Source organism: Saccopteryx leptura, chromosome 3 (genome assembly GCF_036850995.1).
Source record: "Saccopteryx leptura isolate mSacLep1 chromosome 3, mSacLep1_pri_phased_curated, whole genome shotgun sequence".
Taxonomy (NCBI): domain Eukaryota; kingdom Metazoa; phylum Chordata; class Mammalia; order Chiroptera; family Emballonuridae; genus Saccopteryx; species Saccopteryx leptura.
This window is the reverse complement of record NC_089505.1, coordinates 115,055,763-115,076,282: the sequence shown is the minus strand read 5'-3', so window position 1 is coordinate 115,076,282 and position 20,520 is coordinate 115,055,763. Positions and strand designations below refer to the sequence as shown.

Genomic DNA, 20,520 nt, shown 5'->3' with positions numbered 1-20,520 from the left:
CATCTCTCTCCCTCCCTATCTGTCTGTCTCTCTCTCCCTTTCTTTCTCACAAAAAGAAAAAAGAAAGAATACCTCTTCTATCAGAGATCTTCTGCCATGGCTAGTAGTGTTTTGCAAGGTGGTCTTAGTTAAGTCTCCTCGTAAGTGTGATCCATGACCTTCCAGATCCAACTCAACCATTAACTTGCTCTGTGATCTTGGGCAAGTCCCTTCGTCAAGCTGTCTCAGTGTTTCCATCTGTTTTAAAAAGAGCAGAGAGATCATTTTTCTAAATTTTTAAAAAATCAATTGTTTTAAGGCGGTGAATATGATAGAAGAAATGATAGGTATTATCTACTATCCCTCCTTCTTGCCCATTCTCCCTGGTTTCTGTATCAAATAAGATAATAAGCATAAAATGCTCTGAAAAGTACAAAGCACTTATACAAAAGCAAGGAAGTATTATTATCAACATAGTTGTTAGCTTAGAAGGATGAAGGCAGGGCACAGGCCCAGAGCCAAACAGCTGGAGGGGAGGAGAGCTTAATACCAAAGAAGGAGACTTTCTTTGTTTAAATTCTCCCTGGAGGGGCACTTTCTTTGGAGCAGACCTGGCACCGGAATCCTCTGAAATGCTGAAGCAGGTCCAGGAAAGTGTTAAGAAGGAAGGTAGAGCATTCAGCAACTGAAAGACACTGGACAGACACCAGCCCTGGTTCTCAGTGCCTTTGTGATTCAACACAGGATACAATGGAAGGGGAAGGCGGATTGGACCAGCAGGGTTCAGGTTCAAAGCCAGGTGTGTGTTGGATTCTCCCATAGGCTCTTTAACCAGCCACCAAGCTATTTTGGGCTTGCTTGGGATGTTATGACACTTTGTAACTAATACTGAATTTAGTTGCCAGCAACCTAAAAAACATTCTCTCTACCTGGTACTCACGGAGAACATTGATCTGAAGACCTTCCAGATGGTCTACTAGTCAAACAGGCCCAGAGAGGGAAAGAAACTTGCCAAAATAACAAGTAGTGTCAGTGTCATCCAGCTGCAAAGAACAGAAACCGACTCGATCTATCTCAACTCTAAAGGAGTTTCTTGTAAGGACTGAAACTGAAATGCCAGCTGGAACAAGGCAGGTCTAGGACGCACTTCAGTCTCCCTCTCCTCACACCCTCCGCGTCTGCACGGTGCTGCTCCTTTCTCCCCTACCCGCCAGGGCTGCTGCGGCTTGTTCTCGGTCTCTGCTCCCTCTTATCTCCGTCTGCACATGGCTCTACTGGCTAAGGCTCATTTGTTTCTGACCTCCCTATTTTAATTCCCTCTGCTATCTCATAATTTCTTTCTGTTCCTTCATTCAAGAGAGGCTTTAATTGCCTCTCTCAGATTGTTGTGCTAGGCCATTCGTTGCCAGTGACCTAATATACGCAATGGTGACCCTTGGCTCTGGTGCTGGTCCCATTCGTCTGCTCAGATCTAGAGACTGGAGGAGCGACCAAGTGGTCTCAAGCATGGCCCTAACAGGGTTTGTGGTCTGGGTAGGTTTTCTTTAAAGTGGATGTGAGTAAGGCAGACACGATGCCATCACTGGGACTATATGACTGGAGTCCAGGCTCCAGATTTTCTGCCACAGTCCTTTTCCATGGAATTTATCATTTCTTTCCTTTATTTATGCAATTGACACGTCTTAATGCCCATTAAATGTCATTCATAAAGATCTTTTTCTTTCTCTTCAATAATTAGAATATATGAGTGCTTTAGAAGAAGTGTAAACAAAGCAATAATAGCTACCACTTACAGAGTACCCTGTACCAATCACTGCTGATCACTTTACATACATTTTCTCATTTAATCTTTATTGCTCCCCTGTGAAGTCAGCACCACATTTTACACATGTGGAAACAGGTTCAGAGAGTGGTGCACAGATAATAAACAGCACAGCAGGACTCTGGTGCCAAAGCCTGCTGCTCTGTTAACCACTGTGCTATGCAGCCTTTATCACACTGTTAGAGCACAGCAGACCATCTTGGCCTATGGAGGAGGCAGGGATAACTGAGAACAGTAGACTTCAGAGGAAGTGATAACTGAGCTGAGCCCTGGAGCAGTGCCAGCTTTCACCAGGCAAATGCGAGTAGGGACTGAACAGCAAGCAGTATGTGAGCACAGAGCAGCACCTGAGGGCCAGAGTGGGGATGTGAGCGGGGAGCACATTACAGGGTCCCGAGAGCGAGAGTCTCTGAATTTGTGTCCTGTGTGCCTCATATACCTGTCCTCATCCACACCCTGGCGGACAATGTGGAGTTGAGGTCATGAGCAGCGAAGAGGACGAGGATCTAGAAGAAGACAGGTTCAACAGAGCTTAAGAAATTCTGCTACTATTTTTTGGGCTTTTGTTCCTAAAATGGACTCAAGGCACATGGGTAGAGTCCAGAGCGAAAAATTCAAGAAGGATGAAGATTTTTAAAATAACCGTATGAATCACAATCACACTAACAATCATCCTGGCCCAGATTCCTTACACAGGAATGACCGCTGCTTCTAGCTGGTAATGATTCAGGTAGACTGGGAAAGCCATCTGCAGCATGTGTGGAGATGAAGCCTCTGTTCTCCTCTGCCTGGAGAGATGAGACCAGGGTGCTTTTCCCTGGAGCTCTGCAACTGTGGCGTGGTAAAGAGAACCTTGAGATACACTAAGCTGGGTGGCAGAGGTAAATTCATAATAGAAGTTGGCAAAAGGGGGAGAGAGAGCTCTAAATTAGGAGTAGGTCCCAGCCTGAAACATGAGGGGAGCATTGAGGTAGGAGGAATAAAGGAAACTATATATTAAACAAAGCAGCAGAAAATAGGACTATCAACACCCACAACAAAGATCTTCAAGGGAAGAATAAAAAACCTGACTATTCAGGCAAGACATAGTTAAGTGGCCCTTGTGCAAATGAGATCAGTTTACTTGCTTCTTGGAAGAAATACCCTAGGCTCGTCCACAGTGTCGTAGATGGGGCCGACGGCCCTGGGCACCTTCAGCCTTCAGTGGCAAACCCCAGCATTCTGGGCAAGGTTAGGTCATAGGTGGCTGGAGCAGGGCTGGAAGAGACTGAACTCTCCCTTAGAGGAGCGAGGGGGAAGCCTACCTTCCAGTGTCCCTGTTTCCTCACAGCAGAGGCATGTCAGTCTGGCAGGCTTTAGCTCAATGACCTTCCTTTCCACTATTGAAGCAGGACCCAGATGGATTCCTATGAGACCCCTTTGGGGTGTTGGAGCCTTTAAGGGCATATCCTAAAAGCTGGTAGTTCACCTGATCTCTACTGGGCTTTTTCTGCCTCTTGGTGCCTTAAAAGCCATGCTCAGAAGATCTCGCTGAGGGGTTTGAGGATCCCCATCCGCCTATATAAGCCTTTTCCGTATATCTGGAGCTATTTGGAAAAAGATAAAACAGTGTTATTAGCTGGATCAAATAAAAGAAGGTAGAAGTTTGCAGGAGAAAAAGATTTGGCATCTCCTGTTCATCAGCATTCAAAAGAAATTTAAAAAATTTTAAGTAAAAAGCATGATATGGTAGACCTGTAGGAGTTCCAGGATATGACTCCCCCCTTTTAAATTTTTTTAAATTGACCTTAAAATATTTGCTGGGTACACTTTAATAATACCTTGACTTTAACGATTGTAAGAAATACCCATAATTCGAAAGGTTTGACAAAATACAGTAAATGCTTTTGCTACATATGCAAGAGCATTGTCAGTTTAATCAGTCTAGGAAATCCAATAATAGAACAATGCATACAGACAATGAGCTATAACATGCTTAGCAGCCTCTCCTGTTCTGACAGAGGTTACTATAAATCCAGAATAGGTATCCACTGTAACGTGGACATAGGACTGTTTGCCAAATGAAGGTATATGAGTAACATCCATTTGCCAAAGTTGTCCTGGTAGGGGTCCTTGAGGGTTAACTCCAAATGAAGGGGCAGATTGTAGTATAGGACCCCTTGGACAGGAATTACCAATCTGTCGTGCTGCTTCCTGAGAAAGTTGAAACTGTTTACACAGGGCTGCAGCGTTCTGGTGATGGATAGTATGAGACTGAATTGCTCGATCTGTCATGGTTGCTCCAAATAATTTTCTTTTAAGTAGCTTGATCAAAAGGGCATTTCCTTGTGCTAAAGCTCCAGGGAGCATGGAGTGAGCTCGAGTATGTCCTATAAAACATGGAGCTCTATGTTGATGGTATTGCATGTTTTAAAAATTCTTGTGGCACACCAGTTGAAAATCACAGATATGAAACATACATAAGTTTTATTTCTCCCATCAATTCAAAGCCAGAGAGGGCCCTTTGTGCCAGACAGGGTCAAGGAACCAAAAACAAATTTCCAAAGTCAAAATAATGAATCCTCAGTTCTACACCCTTTTTATATAAAACACAATCTACCTCAATACAAAGGAGTGACTCCCCCCCCTCCCCATGAAAACCACAAAGTTCCTTAATCTGACCACAGCTTGAGCATGCAATAGTCAAAACCACATTGCCATGATAATCCCTTATGTTGCTTTATTGTTGCATCTTGATTTCTTACTTCTACTGATCCTCAGGCCACCTTTCACTCCCTCCTGACAGTCACTATTATGATCTACACCTTACCATGCCATTTCCTCCTCCTGATATTTGCAACCAATCCAGCCCACATCCCTGTTCAGGGAGCAGCATTGACAGCTTTGATGTTCTATATTTGAGCCTATTGGAAGGAAGTAGGGAGAGGTTTTTGAGACAGTGTTTGTAAAGTCTACAGTAGTGTACAGTGATGTCCTAGGCCTTCACATTCACTCACCACTCACTCACTGACTCACCCAGAGCAACTTCCAGTTCTGCAAGCTCCATTCATGGTAAGTGCCCTAGACAGACGTGCCATCTGCTTACATTTTATACTATATTTTGCTGTACCTTTTCTATGTTTGAATATGTTTAGATACCCAAATACTTATCATTGTGTTACAAGTGCTAATAGTACTCAGTATAGTAGCATGCTATACAGGTTTATAGCCTAGAAGCAATAGGCTGTACCATACCGCCTAGGTGTTTAGTAGGCTATACCATTTAGGTTTGTGTAGTGCACTCTGTGATGTTCCTATAACGACATAACCACCTAATGATGAATTTTCCAGAATGTATCTCCATCATTAAGCACACATGGCTGTGTTTTATAATTGCCCTTTGCCTTGTTTGACTTCTCATCCGGCTGTGAATACCCTGATCACAGGGCTGAGTCTTATTTACCTTCCATCCCGGTAGAGCATGTGGCTCATAGTAGCTGCTCAGTGAAAGACAGTCAGATACAGGAATGACAAATAGCCTCTAAGGGACCTCTGCCAAGTTTTTCAGGCCACGTGTTTTTTTTGTTTGTTTTTTTGTCACTCTGTCTTTGGGTTCCTACCAACCTCCACACTTGGACTCCTACACATGTTAGAGCCAGAAAAAAAAAACAACTTAAAAATCATCTAGTGCCTGACCAGGAGGTGGCACAGTGGATAAAGCGTTGGACTGAGATGCGGAGGACCCAGGTTCAAAACCCTGAGGTCGCCAGCTTGAGCGTTGGCTCATCTGGTTGAGCAAGGCTCACCAGCTTGAGCCAAAGGTTGCTAGCTAGAGCAAGGGGTTACTCGCTCTGCTGTAGCTCCCTGGTCAAGGCACATATGAGAAAACAATCAATGAACAACTAAGGAGCTGCAACGAAGAATTGAGGCTTCTCTTCTCTCTCCCTTCCCGTTTCTGTCCTTATCTGTCCGTCCCTCTGTCTCACACACACACACACACACACACACACATACACACACACACACACACACACACACACACAAACACACACACACAAACACACATCATCTAGCTATCTCCTTTCCCCTACCACTTCAAAGATTGGATAATTGAGGTCCAATTTTCACATACAGTATTTGCCAACAATCTCAATTTATGTCTCCTGCCATAATTTTTCTTCTAAACTCTAAGCCTGATCAGCTGCTTCTGCTGACTCTCCTCCAGGATGCCCCACAGTTCCAGCATCTGAGCATGTTCAAAACTGGACCCAGCTTCTCCCTCAGGCCTGGTCTTCCTCCAGGCTTCCCTGGGTGAAGAACACCCCCCACACCCTGCTGCTGGACCAAAATTTTGGGAGTCCCCTTGCCACCCCCTACAGCAGGGGTCCCCAAACTACGGCCCCGTGGGCCACATGCGGCCCCCTGAGGCCATTTATCCGGCCCCCGCTGCACTTCCAGAAGGAGCACCTCTTTCATTGGTGGTCAGTGAGAGGAGCATAGTTCCCATTGAAATACTGGTCAGTTTGTTGATTTAAATTTACTTGTTCTTTATTTTAAATATAGTATTTGTTCCTGTTTTGTTTTGTTTTTTACTTTAAAATAAGATACGTGCAGTGTGCATAGGGATTTGTTCATAGTTTTTTTTTATAGTCGGGCCCTCCAATGGTCTGAGGGACAGTGAACTGGCCCCTGTGTAAAAAGTTTGGGGACCCCTGCCCTACAGCCTCCTACCACCAATCAAATACCAAGGCCAGTACTTTCTACCACCTAAATCACAAAATTTCTTCAAGTCCTCTCCACCTCTTTAGTGTAAACGCCCCATAACTTTCAATAGATCCCTGCAAGTCTCGTCATTAATTCCCTTGAATCTGGTCTTTTCTTGTTCCAATCCATCTTACTGCAGACAAAGTGACCTTTAAAAATGCTACTTTTTATTCAACTTCTTTGCTGATTGACCTTCAGTGGCTTTCTACTTTTAAAAAAGTATTAGTAATAATAGTTGTTGTTATTATTATAGCCAACACTTAAGGGAAATTTTATTATGTCCCAGGACTTGTTCAAGGACTTTATACCTATTAGCTCATTTAATCCTCACAATTCTAAATATCCCCACTATACAGATGAGAAAACTGAGACTCAGGAAAGCACCTTCAGAGCTTTTGTATAAGCTCTTACTCCATCTTTAACTCTTTGATCTGGATGACTGGTATTTAAACTTCAGATGGGACATTGTGGGAGCATTCTGAGACCTCCCTTAGTCAGGCCCTCCTATGGCAAGTATCCCAGTTTGTCTCTGCCTCGGGCACTAAAAATGGCTTGGTTTTGAGCATCACTCCAGGTAGGCAGAGCATTGATTCCAGACGGGGGTTGGCAGGTGGATCCCGGCTGGGGTACACGCAGGAGCCTGTCTCTCTATCTCCTCTCCTCTCCTCTCACTTGGAAAAGAAGAAAGAAAAAGAAAAGAAAGGAAATTAAAGGATGGGCATGACCAGTGGTGGTGCAGTATACAAAGCATTAACCCGGAGCACAGTGACCAAGACATATATGGAAACAACCTAAATGTCCCTTGATAGAGGATTGGATAAAAAAAAATGTGGTACATATATACAGTGGAATACTACTCAGCCATTAGAAATGATGACATATGGCCATTTATGACAACATGGATGGACCTTGAGAACATATTATTATACTAAGTGAAATAAGTCAGAAAAAGCTAAGAACTATATGATTTTACACATAGGTGGGATATAAAAATGAGATTCATGGACATAGATAAAAGTGATGTGATTACCAGGGTAAGGGGGTTGTGGGGGAGGGGAGTAAAGAGGGACAAATATTCAGTGACAGAAAATTATTTGATTTTGGGTGATGGGCACACAACACAATCAACAGTTCAAATGCTATAGATATATTTACCTGAAACCTATGTACTCTTTTTTTTTTTTTTTAAGTAATTTATAATGCTAGAGGTAATTAGGTCTTTTTTTTTTAATTTTTTAAAAAAATGTTTTTTAATTTTTATTTATTCATTTTAGAGAGGAGAGAGAGGGAGAGAGAGAGAGAGAGAGAGGAGAGAGAGACAGGGGGGAGGAGCTGGAAGCATCAACTCCCATATGTGCCTTGACCAGGCAAGCCCAGGGTTTCGAACCAGCGACCTCAGCATTTCCAGGTCGACGCTTTATCCACTGCGCCACCACAGGTCAGGCGAAACCTATGTACTCTTATTGATCAATGTCACTCCATTAAATTTAATTTGCTAAATGAAAAATTTTTAAAACTCTATGCTTTACTCATCTATACTCAATATGTAACAAATGCTTGCTCAATATTTATTGAATGGATGAATGAAAACGTTTTTTTTTATTATTTATTTATTTATTTTTTTAATTTATTCATTTTAGAGAGGAGAAGGAGAGACAGAGAGAGAGAAGGGGGGGAGGAGCTGGAAGCATCAACTCCCATATGTGCCTTGACCAGGCAAGCCCAGGGTTTCGAACCGGCGACCTCAGCATTTCCAGGTCGAGGCTTTATCCACTGCGCCACCACAGGTCAGGCCGAAAACGGTTTTTAATAGGAGAGGAGTTGTGGCCATATTTGCTTTAGGAGGATTTCGTTTGTGTAAGAGTTTGGAGGTGGTGAAACCAAGTCACTGCCAGCAGCTAAATTCAGGAGTGAGAGGAAGGCGGTCTGGTTGACCGTGGGGATGGAGAGCAGTAAATGAGCCTGGGGAATAGGTGGGAGGTAGACTGGGCAGATCCTGATAATTAACAGGATAGAGGTAAGGATGAGGGAAGCGTCAAAGATGACTCCCAGGCTTCTAGCTTAGGCATCTGGTACCTTGAACTCAAGCGGGAGCTTCTGGGAGGAAAGAGGCAGGTTGCGTTGGCAGCTCAGGTGGTTCCTGGACCAAGTGAACTGAAACATGGAAAAGTTCTCAGAATTTTTATGTTAAAACTCTTCTGTGCCCAAACTCCACCTTGGTCCTGGTGTATTGTCAAGCCTCACCTACAACTTATTCCAGCCTTAAGGTATGTAGACCACTGTTCCTACCTGACACTCCTTCTCCCCCCCCCCCCCCCCAGGTTTGTGAATGCTGTGCACTCCTCCAAATCTCACAAGGCTCAGCTTCAAGAACACCTCTGGGATTCCTCCTCACTGCTCCTACCCCTTCCTGGACTTAGTATGTCCTCTGCTGTCTCCAGGATTCACTGTATTAGAAATGTTTCTTTGCCCTAATGGTTGTTGCTCTGGCTTCTGAATCCCCAGCACCTGAGATCAAGAGTAAACTCAAAAATTTTTTCTTGCCTGACTGGGTGGTGGCACAGTGGATAGAGCATCGGACTGGGATGCAGAGGACCCAGGTTCGAGATCCCGAGGTTGCCAGCTTGAGCGAGGGCTCATCTGGTTTGAGCAAAATCTCACCAGCTTGAGCCCAAGGTCGCTGGCTCGAGCAAGGGGTTACTCCGTCTACTGAAGGCCCACGGTCAGGGCACATATAGGAGAGCAGCTGATGAACAATTAAGGTGTTGCAATGCACAACAAAAAACTAATGATTTATGCTTCTCATCTCTCTGTTCCTGTCTGTCTGTCCCTCTCTATCCCTCTCTCTGACTCTCTCTCTGTCTCTGTAAAAAAAAAAAATTTTTTTCTTGCCTGACCAGGTGGTGGTGCAGTGGGTAGAGCATCAGACCGGGATGCAGAGGACTCAGGTTCAAAACCACGAGGTCGCCAGCTTGAGCGCAGCTTATCCAGCCTGAGCACAGGCTCACCAGCTTGAATGAGGGGTCGCTGGCTTGAGCATGGAATCATCAACATGACCCCATGGTCGCTGGCTTGAAGCCCAAGGTCGCTGGCTTGAGCCCAAGATTTCTGGCTTGAGCAAGGGATCACTCGCTCTGCTGTAGACCCCCCCCCCCCCGCCCCAGTCAAGGCACATATGAGAAAGCAGTCAATGAACAACTAAGGTGCTGCAACGAAGAATTGATGCTTCTCATCTCTCTCTCTCTCTCCCTTCCTGTCTGTTTGTCCCTATCTCTCTCTCTTTCTCTCTCTCTCTCTCTCTTCCTGTCTGTTCCTCTTTCTGGTTTTCTCTGTCTCTGTCACAAAATAAAAAAAAAATTTTTCTTGAATTTTCCCAAGGGGTTGGCTTTCTTACAATAAGAGTGAGGTGGTCCTGGCCAGTTGGCTCAGCTGTAGAGCTTTGCCCCGGCGTGTGTAAGTCCCTTGCTTGATTCCCAGCCAAGGCACACAGGAGAGGCGCCCATCTGCTTCTCTACCCTCCCCCTTCTCTTTTCTCTCTATCTCTTTCTTCCCCTCCCACAGCCAAGGCTCCACTGGAGCAAAGTTGGCCTGGGCGCTGAGGATGACTCCATGGCCACCGCCTTAGGTGCTAGAATGGCTCCAATAGCAGCAGAGCAATGCCCCAGAGGAGCCGAGCATCGCCCCCTGGTGGGCATGCCGGGTGGATCCCGGTCAGGCACATGCGGGAGTCTTTCTGTCTTCCTCCTCCCCCCAACCCCCTCTGCTCACTTTGGAAAAATACAAAAAACAAACAAACAAAAAAGAGTGAGGCTAGGAGTCAGGCACTGAATTCTGAGGCCACTACTCCATTGGACATGTTGCTTTTTTCAAATCTCGTTTCCTCATCTGTCAAATAGACATGATAATACAGTGGACCCACCTAGAAGAGTTGTTTTGAGAATCAAATAAAATACTCTATGTTCAGTGCCTGGAACATTGCTTGGAACATTTATCTCGTCCTCAAAATTTTCGATGTTATTTATTTTAAGGAGAAGCAAACAAAAAAAACAAAAAAAACAAATAAACAAACAAAAAACCCCAAAGAAACCCTCCTTAAACGCGGGGAAAACTGCATGAGCTGGAACCAAGCACTGCAGTTCTCAAGATGGCCACACGAGAGAAGTGGCGAGCAACCTCGGGGCGGACTCTGGCTCCGCTGTGCTAAGGCACCTGCTGTGGAACCAGATGGCCTAGCGGGGATTTCTGGGACTTCCCGGCCCTGGAACAGGTGGGCACTGGCCAGGGTGCCGGGAAAGGCGCCTCAGAGATATGCTCGGCCTCAATCCCCACAACCGTCCCTCCAGCTTGACCGCTTCGTGGTTTGGAGGAGGGACTAGTGGGTCAGAGGGCGCAAGAATAGAAGTCAACTGGGATTGATCCCCTCCGGGTTTGCCATTTGTCTTCCCAACTTCAGTATGCTCACTTCTTTTTTATAGAAGTTTTTATAGTCAAATTTATTGGTGTTTTCCCTTTGGCTTCTAGGTTTTATAATGCTTAGAAAGTCTTTCATTTCCAAGACTATTAAAACATTGAGTATGTTTTATTGGTGTTATTTAAATATAAGCTGCATCTGGAATTTATTTCCATGTAGGAAAAGGACACAGCTTTCTTTTCTTTCCCCAAAGGACTTGTCAGTTATTCCACTCATTTGTTGAAAGGTCTCTATTTTTTCCCATTTACCTGAAGTGCTATTTTTATCATACATGGAACTTCCTTCTGTGGTTGTCCATTTCTGATACTCCACTTTGTCCCATTGATTCCTCTAGGTCTGCTTCAATATCACACTGCTTTAAATATATATTGACTTCATAATATATTTTATTATCAGGTAAGGTAAATCCTTGTCCATCACTTTTTTCTAGATTATTTTTTTTATTTCTGCATGTTATTCTTCTATATGCATTTAAGAATCAACCTTGACCACTACATCCTAACCATTCTGGAAGCCAATATAGAGCTTTGGAGCTCCTGAAATTGTATGGAAAGTGTACATCTGCACGTTTTTTTTCCAGAGGGAAAGTGCAAGTTTTTATCAGATGTGCAAAGGGACTATGATTCCAAAGGAAGTCCCTGGTTTAGACGTCTCTGTGATGGGATGTCTGGGAGGAGCCCAGAATAATTATGGGACCTCCCTTCTCTCCTACATCTTCACAGGCTATGCTCTCCACATCCTTCACTTCCACCACCGGCTCAGCTACTTCCCTGGCCCTCATTTTGTTCCCCCAATCTAATCTACCCTGTAGAAATTGTTCTATAACACAGGCCTTAGGTCTAGGCCTGATTGATGTAGGTTAGATGATAAAAGTTTAATTAATAAGTGATAGAATTAGGAGTTCCAGTACCACTGCTGGCCAGCTGTGGGACCCTGCTTTGGGCTGTCCACGTTGTTGGGTCTCAGTTTACCCTTCTTACAGACCAGATGAGAAAGGATGAGACAAGGTGAAGGGTATGTAGAAGATACAGCTAGCTATCTCAGGAGGGTCATTTAATCCTAATCATTTTCCTTTTCCCACACCTTTCCACTCTCGATTCACATTTTAATCCATGCCCTCAGCAGGGAACACTACTTGTTTTGTATGCCTCCAGCAAACAATTCAGAAGGCAAATACTAATAATATTGTCCCCTCTGTAAATTAACGGAATTAAGAACACTGGAGCCCAGAAGCGGAACTGATCAACTAAGCAAGATTAAACATGGCAAGATGGGGGCAGCCATGACCCTTGGAGATACTTTATACAGCATTCTTCTCAAGTCCCTGGTTGCCAAGGAACCCAGGACACAGGGAGCCCACTTGGAAGTTCATTTAGGGGGATGCCAGGTCCTGCAGCAGGGCTTCTCAACCTTGGCATTATTGACATTTTGACTTGATAATTCTCTGGTGTGGGGCTGCTGTACGTATTGGAGGATGTTGAACAGCATGCCCTGTCTCTTCTCACTAGATGCCAATAGCAACCTCCAGTTGTGAAACCACAGATGTCTCCAGACATTGCCAAATGTTTCCGGAAATGAAGATGGGGGCAAATCACCTTAAGCTTAAAAGCACTGCTCTAGGAAAAGAAAGGGCAGGAGAGGGAGGTTACCTTGGGTCTCAGGGCAGGAAACTCTACAACCTTACCCTCTGTCTGAAAGGGATACTTGGGCAAGTTTTCTACTGTCTGGGCTTTAGTTTTTCCACCTGTAAATTGGATTTAATGTTTGTAAGTCATGTCTCCCCTCTCTCATCATCTGACGTTCCTGGATCTGGTCCAGGTGGGACAGGGGTACTGCCGTGCCATTGAGGTGCCCCAAAGAAAAGGAAGGATGATAAAGAACATACAGAGGTTGTGGTGGAGAGGAGAGCAAGGCTGGAGGCAGGAGTGCCCTAGCCTAGGGATGTGGAGAGGCTTGAGGCACCTCCTAGACCCCACCCCCTTTGAGGCCTTATTAGCATAGGTCGCCCCCAACCAGGCAAACCAAGACTCTCCGGATTCCACTAGGCCCCGCCCACCGTTAAAGACCCAGCCCGTTGGCCCCGCCCTCCATGTGGGCCCGCCTGCCTGTGCCCCGCCCCCAGCAGGCCCCGCCTCCCTCCTCGCCTCCCGCCAGCCCGGGCTTGGGCTTTGCACCCGGCGGCAGCTGAGAACCGTGGCGGTTGCAGAACGGGCAGCGCAGGCGGACCAAGCGGAGCTGCCTGGCCCAGTGGCGGGCGATGCCCCCGTGAGCTTCTCTCACCGCCCCTCCCCGCCCCGCGCCCCTACCCCTTGGAGTCCGCCGCCCGCCTAGGACCGGGCCGCGCCTACCGCCGGGTCCGCGGGGCGGGGTCCCGGGGCAGCACCTGCCCCGCCTTGCAGAGCCGTCTCGGCCAACGGAGACCCTCCTTGTCTGGCCCCTGGCCCCACCCCGGGTAAGTCGGTAGGCCTTGTTCGCCTGGGATTGGACGTGAGGAGAAGGCTACGGAGGTCTGAGGGACCACCCGGGGAGGGGAGAGGGGCTCTGCCCAAGAAGCGCCACGTAGAGATCTGAGCGTGCAGGGTCTGGGGGGCAGGAGCCCAGGGGATGAGCACAGTGTGTGATGGCACTGGGGTGGGGGCTAAGGTATAAGAGGGGAACGTGGGGTGTTTGGGGAAGCCTGGAGATTGGAGTCAGGGGCTCCAGAATCTTGAGTTTTTTGCTGAAGCTCAGAACATCTGGGGCCTTGGTCTTTAACAGCATTGCTTCGCATGGCATTTCTGGAAAGTGCTTAAAATTCTTCCTGGAAAGGGATCTGGAAGGCAGCCTGCCTCCCTCCCTCCTGCCTGTGCCCTGGTTGAGAAGTGGCCACTCTTTCCTCCCAATGAAACACCATTGTGCCTAGAGGACCCCCTACTCTATGAAAGAAAAGGAGTGGTGCTCACTCCAGCTCTAGGGTGGGAAGAGGGGGCTTCTGGGAAGCTGGGAAAGGCAGTTGGTCAATCCACAGTGCAGAGGCCAGGGTTCAGGGAAGCTTGGCAAGACCCTTGGTGAGCGACTTGGGCACCCTCTCATTCAGGGGAAGGTATCTCGGCTGGCTGGCCTCCAGGCTACCTGGACTTGTGCCCATGTCCCTTTCTTCGGACAAGCCAACCCTGAGTAGTGGGTTTCTTCCCAGTATCCTGGGCCTGGAAACCCAGACAGAGCCCATAGCTCCTGTGTCCTGGACATGGTGGACAATGCCATACCCAAGGCCAGAGAACAAGAGGTGCTAGCTGGCACTGCCACATGGGGGCTATTTGGATGTGGTCCTGTGGAGCTAGGGAGCCTAGAATGTCACTGTCCAACCCCTGCTACAGGGGTGTTGTCTGGGTGTAGAGAGGAAGGCTGCCCCTTTGGTCCAGTGCTCTGCCTATGTTGATTTCTTAAGTCTAAGGTCCTCAGGTTTGAGGCCAACAGTGTGGGGAGAGGGCCTTTCTGGTCTAGGCCTGGTCACCATGGGGTTAACTAGCCAGCCCCACAGTTGGTGCCAGCCACCAATTAGACTGTAATCAGGCAGCTGCTAGCTGTCCCTGGGGGCATGTAGGCAACCTAATGGGGCATTCTCTTGGGGGGGTAGGAAAGGGATCTGTGAAACCTGTTTTTAAACTAAGCATCCTGCCCTTCAGACCCTGTTTAGGACCCACAGAACCCTTTGCTGCCCTCTGTGCCAGGCTACCTAGCTTAGGGATCTCCAGCCCTGGGGTTTGAAACCTACATAACCCTCTGCAGGATATGAAGCCCAGAGTTGGGCAAACTTGGCTTCAAACCCAGGCTGTGCCACTTTTGGCTGTGTGCTATTCAGGAAATCACTTCCTTTCTCTGAGTTTCCTTCAGTAAAACAGACCCACTTCTAGGTCTGCTGGGAGGAATAAATAAAATGGTGGATTTGAGCTGCTTAGCAAAGTGCCTGGAACTCAGGGGAGCTCAGAAACAGAACTGCTGAACTCAGGAGCAACTCTTGTGCCAAGAACTTGATGGGACAGGCAGGCAGGAGTCAGGTGCTGAGGACCGAGCAGGGACCAAGATCCCTCCCTCAGGGCATGTGTTCTCCTGGGCCAAGCACTGTTTCTGTCTTACTATCTTTCTCTCCCTTCTTGCTTACAGACACTTCTGGCCTCTAGACACTAATTGGATTTTACTCTGCAGAACCCAGGGCTGAGCTGCTCCTTTCTGGGCTTCCCCCTATCCCTAACCCAAGCTAAGCTCTGTGGGGTCTGTCAAGGGTTGGGGTGATGTCTGTAGCTACAACAGCAGCTGGCCCTTTAAGGAGGGAAGAAAACAATTATCCAGCTTGGGCATTGCATCAGCTGGAGCCTGGAGGGTCCCTGGGGAGTGGGGGTTGGGGGTGGCAGGCTGGTGGTTGATTTCATTAGTGCCATGTGAGAACTCTCACCCCAGCCTACCTACTCCCCAGCGCAGCCTTCTCCCCCAGGCAGCAGTAGCACCCCAGCTCTATTGCCTCCTCTCACCCCCAGAGCACCACCTGGGAGGACTCTATCTGTACCACCAGCCTATGTCATGGGCCCAGGCAGAGGTGGGTATAGGGGAGTGTCTCTCATTCTGGCCTTTTGCTGACTGGAGGTGCAGGGCGTGCCTCCTGTACCTGCACTTTGCTGACAGTGGGGGTATCTTCCCCCGATAGTGTTTGGCTGACCTGGGGGATATTTTTCCCACACTGGTATATTGTTGACCCAGGAGAGGAGTGACTTCTACACTAGTGTTTTGCTGACCCGACAGAGGAGCCGTGCTGCCTGGGGTGTGTGTGCACTGAGGGCATGGGTGAGAAACAGTTGCTCTCTGGTTGGGGGTGGGCTGGCTGGTAACGGTGAGTCACGGGCAGAGAGGACACCAGGTATTTGGGTGACCAACCAGACCTGGGTTAAAATGCTGCGTCCGCCACTTCCAGGCTCTATTACCGTTCCAGACAGGTGGTCTCTGACACCTCTGGGAAATAGGAATAATTTACACCCAGACCGGATGGTTCTTGAAGGATTAAATGTCCTACCTGGATGTACAGTACCCAGCCCAGGGCTGGCAGGTAGAGGCTGCATACTGTATCGTGATTCTCTTCCCTTTGCAAGTTTGGGCTCCTCACACCTTGGGCTGAAGATAACCTGGACAAGAAAAGGATGGTTGGGGAGTAGAGAGAAGGGGAGAGAGTGCAGGGCCCCTGCCTCTGTTGCAGGGGGATGCATTCAGATACCTGATAGACCAAGCACTATGAGCCAGGCAGTCCCTGCCTCCGGGAGCCTACCTTCTAGCCAGGAGACGACCCAGAGCGGGTGAGGGATTTAGGGAACCTAGAGTGACAAGGAGTTGAGGAGGAGAAGAGAAGGAACAAGGGAAGGGAACAGTGTGATCTAAAGCCTTGGCAGTGGTAGGAACAGGCCTGGAGTGGTGGGGGAGGGACAGCAGTGGAGGTTAGGTAGAAAGTGGGCAGGCCTCAGCCCAACCAGGCCAGAGCTCCCGGTCTAGCAGGATCCTAAAAACTTGGGAATTATCCTGAGGCCAAAAAGAGAAGGCAGGGTCTGATTTCCATAGAGGTGGGCTGAAGTCTGTGGCCCTCAGGCAGAACCTTCTCAGGAGTGACCTTCTGCCCTCTCCCAGCCCTTTCCTGGGCTGCAGCCCTGGTGCCCGGGGAGTTGGTTGTTTATGTGGCTTGTCCCAGGAGGGAGGGGGCCAGTCCCAGTCTCTCCAGCTCCCTCTCTCTGGGCTTTGTTGACAAAGTTCATCCCTCGTTATCAGGGTCTTCTGACCTCCTCTAAGCTGAAGGCCACACCCCATCTCTGAACCTCAGTGCCCTCAACTATAAAATGAGATTGATGTTCTCGCTCCATGGGAAGGATAAATGAAATTCTAGATGGAAATCACAAAACCCTATCTCGATTGTCAGCTGGCATTTTTACCCTATTGCATGGAGGCTGACACCGACTTGGGCCAGGCCAGGCCCAGGGCTATCTGGGGGCGAGGTCAGGGCTGGTTTCATGAGTATGGTTGCACAGCACCCTCCAATTAGAAGGATCCCACACTTGGTTTAATATTTTGCTGTCACCATCTTGAAATTCTTAATAATTTTGAACAAGGGCTCCCACATTTTCATTTAGCACTGGGCCCTGCATATCCTATAGCACCACAAATTGGGTAGGGGTAGGAAGAGGCAGGGAGGGACACAGACCTGCCAGTAGTTCCCAAGTGGAGGAGGTATAAGGTGGAGGACATGACTAACCATCTCCAGGTGGGTGGATGTTAACAATAGTAACGTTTATTTAGTGCTTACTGTGTGCTAAGTTCTTTGCTAAGCAGTTCACACACACATCTTCAAACAGACTTATGAGGTAGGTTACTATTATTATTTCCGTTGTATAGATTAGGAAAGTAAAGTTTCACGGCCAAAGTAACACAGCCATTAAGTGGCAGAGCTGGGATTCAAATCCAGGTTTTCAGACTGCAGAGCACATGCCTAGACCAAGGAAGTCTTCAACTAGGAGGAGGGGCCTGTGAGCTGGGTCTGCAGGATAACTTGGAGTTTGCTTGCCAAGGAGGAAGATATTGTGGAGAAGGAAGGGCTGTCTCAGCTGGGAAGTGCCTGTGCAGAGGTGTGATGCTTGGCCAGGAAAGGTGGGGCCAAAGCCAGATGCCTCCCAGGGCTGAGCTAAGTATACTTTGGATTTCATGGTTCTGATTTTCTAAGCTCAGAGCTCCTGGTCACTCTGCCCCCAGGCCCAGCTGCTACCATTCTCAGAGCTGCCCAGGCCCCTTTCTTACTCTATTGCACACCCCACCCCATCACCAGATATTCTCCTTTACTTTCTTGACTTTATCTGTTTGGGGCTCAAGACTTGCAGATATAGCTACTTCCTAGGCCACATATGGATGTCTCACAATCAACCTCAGGTTCAAACCTAGGTCCCCAGCTCCGCCTGTAGGCACCTGTTCTGCCTCCAATGTCCCCAGCTCTTCCCTGCCACCACCATCCACCCACTTGCTCAAGCTGGAAAGCTGGAAGTTCTCCTGGACACCTCACCCCCACATCCCACAGCCAATCTTCAGCAAGTTGTGCTAGCTCTCTGAATATCTCATGGTTCTGTCATCCCTCTCCCTGCCCACCCCCCCATTCCAGATTACCATTAGCCTTCACCTGGACCACTGCGACAGACTCCTAAACTGGTCTCCTTATGTTTCTGTTCTTGCCTCACTTCATTTCATTTTTCACACTGTGATCTTCTAAACATAAATGTTTATATCTTCTCCCTGCTTAAGACCCTTCCAAGACTTCTTGGAATAAAAGCCAAACTCTGACGTCATCTACAAGGGCCTGCATGATCTGGTCCTTGCGTACCTTTCTGTATCATCTTGCGCCATCCGCCCTCTCCCTCAGCTGCAGGACTTCACACATGTTCCCTCAACCTGAAATGCTCTCCTCCTCCTGGTGCCCTGTTAACTCCTACTTATCCTGCAGATAGATACCAGCTTGAACATTATTTCTGCAGCAAGGCCTGGAAACTGGAAGCGAAACACTGCCCCCTCCATAGGACCTTGTCCTTCTTCATGACAAAACACTTGAATTGTTTTTCCTTGTCTCTCTTGCTAGACTGTGAATTCCATGGGGTCAGGAATCCTGATTTGCCTAGCCCCGGCACATAGTAGGTATGCAGTGAGTTGTTCAGTGAATGAAGGAATAAATGAAGCATTGCTTAGCATGCTCACTGGCCTCCCTGCATCTCTCCTGGCCTGCCTTCTCCAGTCCTTTCTTATGGCCCCCGAGCTATCTTTCTAAAACACAGAACTGACCTTGTCATCCCCTGCTACTAAAATACTTCAGTAGCTCCCCATGGTGACAGGAAGGGCCTCAGCTTCTTAGGGTAGGTAGCATGGTATTCAAAGCCCTTTGTGATCTGCGTGACTGTCTCCCCTACTCCCCCACCTCACTTTGAACTCCTGGCAGTTCCTCTAACACAGCAGGCTGTTCTGTGCCTCTGTGCCTCAGCGCTTGCTTTTTCCCCTGTCCTGTGATGCCTCCCCACTCTTGCTTTGTCTCCCAGGAAAAAGTCTTTTATTCTTCAAAACCAGTCCAGCCGCCACCTTGCCACCTTCGCTGGGAAGCCTCTGAAGACCCCTCCTGGCCCTCCTTGGGCAGACTTAGCCCACCTGCGTCGGCCATATCTGTGCTGAGTCTACATCTCTGCCTCATCTCCTGGTAAACTGAGCAGGCACAGCGAGTATTTTTCTTCGGGATTGTTCATCTTTGAGTCTCCAGCTTCCAGCTTCTCCCCTGTCTTAGTCAGGTCTTTGCTTGTATCCAGAAACTCACTCAAGCCAGCTTTGGTCATACAGAGGGTTTATTACCAGGACACAAGGAACTACTGGGAACTGAGGGGAGGAAAACTCGTTAGCCTTTGGGAAGTGGGAACTGTATGCTAGGAGAAACTGAAGCAACCTTACTGGCTGCCTTTACCTTTCTGTCGCCACAGACTAGGTTTCCTCTGCTTTTCCAGAGCTGGGCCACCTATCGTTCCTGTGTTATGTCCCTCAGTTCCAGCCACAGTCAGAGATAGAACCCAGGGCTTGACAGATCCGAGTCCAAACTTCCAGAAGAAGATCTGATTGGCTCTGAGTAGGTCAAGTGTCCACCCTGGTCCAATCAACTAGAGCCTCCTGGGAAGGATCACAAAGTCAGACATGCAAACATGCCTTTCAACTTCCTCAGGGAGAGCAGCAGTCTTTACTATCAGGACAAGTACTTCAAAAGACATCTGCTAGAATGCTCAGAGTGCCAGGGTGGGCCTGGCCCCCAACCTTCCACCTGGACAGTACCTGGAGGAAACAGACTGGACATTGTGACTTAAAGGGGAGTCTACTTGGGGCAGCTATGCCCAGAGCAGGCTATGAAGAATGTGTCAAGTGTCATTCAAAGGCCTGAGCAGAGAGAGGGAGATGAGACCTTGAAATTTGGAGAGGTGAGAGAGGGAGGAAGAGGGCATGAGCAGTCAGGACAGTTCTCCCCAAAGTCATATTTACGCACTAAGACGTAGATCATTTTCTTCAGTGAAGAACCATGCCATGCCTTCTCTGCCTTCCCCTAATCAGTAACTCTTTACTTGTATTCATTCTATCCTTTGTACTTCCCTAGTAATAAATATTTTTGAGCACTTTTTGCCAGATGTTGTGCACATGCATTATTTCATTTAATTCTCACACCCTATGAGATAAGTACTATTATTATACCCATTTTACAGACAAGAAAACAGGTTCAGAGAAATGACATTTGCAGGCTAGGGACACACAGCAGTGTGGTTCCAGAGTAAAAGATCTTAATATCCCTTAACTTCAGCCACTTACTCACTTGCCTCTTTGCCTTTCAGGATTGTGAGAGCCTCAGATACCAGGTAGACACCAGGATACCATCCTCTGGGACGGATGGAGACAGGTAGAGCAGAAAAGGCATTTGGGTGGAAGCAGAGGATCC

General features: G+C 47.8%; 1 protein-coding gene across 1 annotated transcript in view; it reads left to right on the top strand.

The window, feature by feature from the left end:
* Positions 1–13,188: 13,188 nt before the first annotated feature.
* RIMS3 (regulating synaptic membrane exocytosis 3) overlaps positions 13,189–20,520 on the top strand; it is a 41,500-nt gene continuing 34,168 nt past the window's right edge. The window contains exon 1 of the mRNA XM_066375989.1: positions 13,189–13,467. The gene's annotated coding sequence lies outside the window, so the exon portion shown is untranslated. The remainder of the gene's footprint in view (positions 13,468–20,520) is intronic.